Genomic DNA, 6,246 nt, shown 5'->3' with positions numbered 1-6,246 from the left:
CTAGGTGTATCTCCACTATCTGGAAGTTATCTTTAGTTTGCATCATCTTTCAGATTAGATGAATTTGCAGATGAGCAACAGCTCAGATTGAGAAATAATTGGTGTTGTGTGAGTAATCTCATTTCGGTTTATTAATGCTCTCAGAGATGAGTGCTGTACTTGGATCTGTTAGTTCAGATATAGTCTGTCTACTTACAGAGCTTCTTATAGCTATGCTTCATTGTAATTAGAATTACACAGTTATACGGGTACACACACACACACTTACATGCTTAAATTCCAAGTCACTGGAGATATTTTCTCATTATTCATGTATCCAATCCACTTCCAAATCATTTACTCATTCAGAATACATTATATAAATGATTAAAATATGAAGACTCTAGAAAACAGGGGAGCTTTCAAAGATTAAGAAAATATAAATCTGAATCAGATCTTGTATCATATCTTGTATATGATAAAATATTAAAATTATGATTTAAAAAAACAAAAATTGGGCACTCACTGGTGGAGCAGCGGGTTAAAGCACTGCACTGAGAAGCTAAAGCCACTTCCGCATTGAGTTCAATTCCCGCCTGCCCTGGAGGAGACCACATGGCGTGGCAGACCTCTCCTGACCCGCCCGCTGCTCCCCTCAGCAGTGTACTTCATTGATCTGCCTGTTCTGTTCCCCATTCTGTCTCTGGTGAAGCCTCTAACCTCCCCTGAGCCTCTGGCCTGTACCCCAGTTCTGTATGTACAAATAAATAAATCTTTAAAAAAAAAAACAAAAATTTCCACAATACAAATCCCAAATCTAGATACAAAAATTAATTTTACCAAAAGTTTAAGTAATTATTTTGATTCTACATAAATTCTTCCAGTGAATAGCAAAGTGAAAACCTTGGTGTTAAACCTGAAAAAAAAAATAGGAAAGGAAAATTACAGGTCAATCAAGAATGAAGTCACAAAAGTCAAAGCAAAATAAATTCAAATAGAATTAATCCATGTATAAAAAAGGATAATATATCACAATCAAGCTGGGTTTATTCTAAGAAGAAAAGGTTGACATAACATTAAAATTTAATTAATATAAATTATCATACTAATAGACAAAAGAAGAAAAATTATAGAATCATCTTGATAAATACAGAATATTATTTGATAAAATTTAGCATACATTTATGCCAAGAATCCTAGTCTAAAGGAAGGAAGCTTTTTAAACCATGTTTAAAGCATTCAAAAATTACCTACAGGAAAAAAAAATACACTTAATGATGAAAAATATAAAGATTTGTCTATAAGTTCAGAAATGAGACAAGGATGAATCCTATCACTATTTTTTTCAGCATTGTATCAGGCACATAAAAAGGGGAAAAACATAAAATATCAAGAAATATTATTTGTTGATATGGTAGATTTCATATTGTGGAATAAACACATCATCTACAGCTTGTTATAATTACTAAATGAATTTAACAAAGCCATGCTATACAAGACTAACATGCAAATATAAATTGTATTTTCTTATACTCCCCAAATGAAGTTTTAAAAACTATACAAAATACCTTCAAAATTGTATAATTAGTAATAATTTAACAAAATATGGGTAAGGAAATACCTACATTGAAAACTCTAGAAGAAAATTGAGAAAAATCATTTAAGTTCTGTTACTTGGAGATATATCCCATTTGTGATTTTAAACACTCATTATTTTGAAGATGTACATTATTTCTAAATGGATCCAGAGATTTGATATTATCAAAAATTCTGAAATTTCATGTGTGTGTGTGTGTGTGTTAGCATCTTCTATGGAGGGAGGTCAGTAAGGGATTTGATTAGGAATGGCCAAACAGTCTGTATTCAATGATAAAATCAGGATTTAAAATCAAATGTCATGTCTAAGAAACATAGGCTCTAGTTTTTTGATGGTTCATTCAATATGAAAAAGATATAACAGATAAAAGGTAAAACATAAAAGGAACTCCGGTGGCCATCCAGTTCAAACCTGTCATTTTATTGCTGAGTTCCCCCGGATACTGAAGTGCTGTTCCCACCTAGTACAGCGAGAACGAGAATGCTACAGCTGTCCCCAAGGCTTCCGTCCTCTCTAGAGACTCCAGAGTGTCGCTCTGCTTACCAGGAAGCTCTGTCACTAGGCAACCACGAGCTTTTGCAACCACTTAAGTCTGAAGTGCATTTTATAAAATTTCTCTGCTTGGCATGTTTGAAGGATGGTGAGGTTTACTAACGAGAAAGCGTAAGTGAAAGTGGCCAGTCTGTGAGCTTAGGGTATTACTTCAGTCTGTTTCTCTAACTGGAAATGGGACTGTCCTGCCTGATGGGAATAACGAGCAGGATAATGTTATTACAGCATCACTGGTGAAGTCCGCAGGTGCTCCGGAATGTTAACTGAAATACATCTCTTTCAAGGGCAGAAAATATTACTCTCGGTGTTCCTTTAGAAGTCTAGATTTTCCACAGAAATTACATTTCCTGCTTGCTTACTTTAATAGGATTTTCAGTTGGGAATATCACATTTGGTCTGATTTCTCTAGCAACCCAAAGCAGTGGAGAGCCATTTTTCCTCTTCTGATTTATCAGCCTTTCCAGGACAGTTGCACAGGGAGGGGTTGGGGACCCCATGAGGCCTCTGCTGAACTCTGGTGCTCTTGTTTCCTTTGGCTGCTTTGTGTGACTCAAAGCTGAGTTCTTAACTAGATTCAGAACTGGTACTGCCATTTCTCTGAATTGTACCACAGAAGACTCTTCCAAGCAGAGCTAACCCAAATTCTGGTAATATTTTGTTTTTAAAGATTCTTTTATTTAAGCATTCAGAAGTGGGGTACAGGCCAGAGGTGTGGGGGCAGTGAGAGGATTCACCCCAGACAGAGTGGGGAGCAGAACAGGCAGATTGATGAAGTACACTGTTGAGGGGAGCAGCGGGCTGGTCAGGAGAGGTCTGCTGCTACGTGGGTCACCTCCAGGGTGGGCAGGAATCAAACTCGTGCTGTGGCTTTAGCTTCTTAGTGCTGTTGTTTAACCTGCTGCACCACCAGGGAGGGCCCACTGGGAATGTTTTCATTCCTGTATTTCTTAGTTTATAATTTATTTCAGTTTTGCAATTTGAGCCAGACATTTAAGATGGTGAAATTTGTTTTTCTTCAAGGACATGGATATGATGAACAGACTGTATCCAGTTGCTCTCTTGTCCTATAAACAAATTCCAGACACAACTTATTTCACCAAAAACTGATGAATTGTGGGGATTTTTAGTACATAATATAATTTTCCAAAGATAAACTGACTGCTAAGTTAGAGGTGATACAGGGCCTGTATTTTTAGACGTCAGATGTTGAATGCCATACACATTTTATTAAGAGTAAATTATTAAAGTTGTTTTATACAAACTAGTTACCAACTTATAATGATTTCCTCTTATGTAGCATTTTTCAGAATGTAAATCATTTTATCTTGATGTGCATAAAGACCTGTGAGGGTGACCTCACTCTGCAAAGCTGGGCTTTGCCTACAACTTTACAAATGATTTAGTAAGATAAGATGCCCAAAAGTATCCCATAGAGAGATTGATGACACTGTCTCCTTTACTTTAGTATGTATGATTCTCTTGCTTAAATGACAGTAAATCATACTTCTTGAAATATGTATCCCATCTTATTCTTAATGGAAAGAATTCTATTTATCTAATTGTAATAAAAAATTTACAAATATGTTTGAATGCAATGGCATATTACATAGCCATTATTATCCATTTTTACTAAATAAAGTTAAGAAAGTTGCCAAAGACCAGAGACTTTAAAGAGGAAATGAAGATTCAAACTGGGACTGGTTGGTGACTCTTAGACCATACTTGAGCTGACAAGTTAAGGCAATTGGCTGAAAATAAAGGAAGATGATGACGATGCGTGAGCACAGGTGTATTTGGGGCTGAAGGGGTTCATCCTGCCACCCAAGATCATCAGTACTGTATGGAATTCCTAAACAGTTCAAGTAAATACCTTACGGGTGCATGAAGGAAGAAGCACTACAAATTGTCAAGACCATACAACTAAAGGCCATTAGACTAGATTCAAGCACGGGAGGTCTGAAAACACAGCTGAAGATGGTTGACTGGGACAGGCCTTCATAATGATCTAAATTACCCCTGCATTTTGTTGTTGCCCTGATATAATTTAAATAAAACCTAAGTAGGGTGATCAGATGCCCCAGTGCCCACGTAGTTCCTGGTTGTGTATGTTGTTCCACAGTAATTATTTATAGTGTACTTTCACTCTCAAATTTTTCCAGTTATGTAGTAGAATATGTGGTAGTGAATTTGTAGTTTCAGAGTACCAAAGGCTTTGATTTAGTGGAAAGACATAGATTTTATTATAAATTGACCTGATTGTGGTTTCTAGATATCAGACTTTTCAGCTTGATTAAATTATGCAAGATATTTCAATCTCTTATCTTTAACTTATTATCTTGAACATTTATTATGACGATGAACTGATGTAAAGCATTGGCTCCGTAAAAATATTCCCCATTCTCCACTTTTATATCACTTCCTCAACACTGAGCTGCATGCTGACTGTTGTGCCTTTGCATGTACGTTGCTTCTCTTCCAAATTGTGGAAGCCTCAAGTTATCATGATTAGGGGTTATTCACACTATGACCCAGACACTCAGTATGCTTCTCTGTATTTGTTCTTTGGTCATAAATATTTGTTGATAGTCACTCTCTCTATTAATTGATCTCACTGAAATATTTAAGCGTCAATAAGATTCAATATATAATGGAATCAAAGGTAAAGTTGATACATTTAAAGTCATCAAACCCAACCATTGCATTTAATAGAAGAGGAAATTGATACTCAAAGAAAATCAAATGATACCCTGTTGGGGATAAGCAAGCCAATACCAGTGGTTATACTATTTCTTTCATCTGAGAGTCTCCCTTAGTAAGCAACTATGAAAAATATTATATATCTTCATGGTACATTGACATTGGAAGCATTTTTCTGTGGTGTGTGTGTGTGTGTGTGTGTGTATGTGATCCTCATTGTTTTATTTTGTGCATGTGAAGATAGAATATTCCTTATTAAGGAAATATATAATATAGTAGTGGCCTTAAAGTTTCAGTTTCTCTGTAGTAAGCAATTATAAGTTCCTTAAAGAAATACTGCAGGGTTACTTTAAGAAGGCTGTGATTTAACTGCAGAGAAAATCAGTTCCAAGACAATGTTTTTATGAATAGATCTTTGCAAATATCCTTGTAGTCTTCTAAGTTAATACATATAGGATACTGAGAATTTTGCACCATGGAACTGGGAGGGAAAGTAAAATAAAGTAGCTAACTCGAGACACAAATGCCAGAAAACTGCTGGAACTTACTGATATTCCTGCAGAATCCAGCTGAAGACAGTCAGGCAACTTAGTCAGGAGATTCAAAGACCCAAAATCATGGACGAAGAGCTTAATGTGGAGGAACTGGAGTGGGTAGAAGGTTGCACTCTTAGCAACTGGTAAAATTAGGACTCAAGATAGTTTCCTCATTGAGCATAATTTAAGAGTGAATCCTTAGAGGAGATAGAAATGATACTTCTTCTATTAATGCTCATTACATTTTATATAATGTGTTGTTAAATATCACCTCAAGAGGCTATAAACTCCGAAGTCAGAGACATCTCTGCCATGTTCCCGTTCTCTATAATTCAGTACTTAGCTAACATAGTGTAGTTGTTCAACAATATTAGATGCAAAAGTAAATCAACAAGCTGCATAGAAAAATAGGATCTTAATCATGGAAACTGTAGGATAAAAGGACAAAGACAAAATTGTCCTTGCATTAGGACATTTTAAACAGTCACTTCCAGCAGACTCTGCAAAATCTACATATTGACTTCATTCTTTATTATAATTTGATGGAAAACTGGGTATTGATTTTTTAAATAAAAGCAAGAAATACTTGGAAAGAATTTGATCATTTCCATTAACTGTATTAGGACTATAACAAATCTATGTTTTAAGACTAGAGCGTTTGAGTAGGGAAGAGAGTGTCCAGCATTAAATTCATGCTTTTCTTCTCCCTAGACAGGTACATGTTGCTTACTTATGCTTCTACAGATTTTTTTGTTTCTAACTTAATCTTTTATGTCTTTGTTTTTTAGACAAAGTCTACTTTAAGGCTATTTGCCTTGAGGTAAATGAAAGTCTTCAGGAAATATTCAAATTATACAATATGTGTTTGGATCTGTAAACAATGGT

The sequence above is a fragment of the Condylura cristata genome, unplaced genomic scaffold (genome assembly GCF_000260355.1).
Source record: "Condylura cristata isolate star-nosed mole 26May11 unplaced genomic scaffold, ConCri1.0 scaffold00018, whole genome shotgun sequence".
Classification (NCBI taxonomy): Eukaryota; Metazoa; Chordata; class Mammalia; order Eulipotyphla; family Talpidae; genus Condylura; species Condylura cristata.
Note: the sequence above shows the minus strand (reverse complement) of the source record.